This window comes from Buceros rhinoceros, unplaced genomic scaffold (genome assembly GCF_000710305.1).
Source record: "Buceros rhinoceros silvestris isolate BGI_N320 unplaced genomic scaffold, ASM71030v1 scaffold23234, whole genome shotgun sequence".
Classification (NCBI taxonomy): domain Eukaryota; kingdom Metazoa; phylum Chordata; class Aves; order Bucerotiformes; family Bucerotidae; genus Buceros; species Buceros rhinoceros.
In genome coordinates, this window is record NW_010410440.1 from 15,426 (window position 1) to 15,859 (window position 434).

Here is a 434-nt window from a genome sequence, read left to right on the forward strand (position 1 = left end):
TAAGAGATTCTTCTAAGGCACTTTGTGGCACTCTACTTTGTCACTACCCTGACAGTCCTGCGTTTCATGGCATTTGTAGGCACTTTGTCTTCATACTGATCCAACAGTGAGAGCCTGGGACATCTTTTCAGCTAGATTAGAGACCAGGGAACCCCACACCCTCCGAGCAAGGTGAAGTGTTGCCATCTGGAGGCAAATAGACCTGACATCTCTGGGCTTGAGCTTGGCGTCTCTTGAGCTCCTCATGAGAGGAGCTGGTGTGACTTCAGACTGCCGTACAGGAGGGATACTTGGTGCTGGTAACACCAGCAGGCAGATCTGCTGCCAGGGGATGGGTGGGGCTGTCGGTGCTCTAAAAACGCTTGAGATAATGTTTGCAACTGCAACAGCCAAATATCTGTAAGGGTAGAATCAGCGCTTAGAAGCCAGTTGCA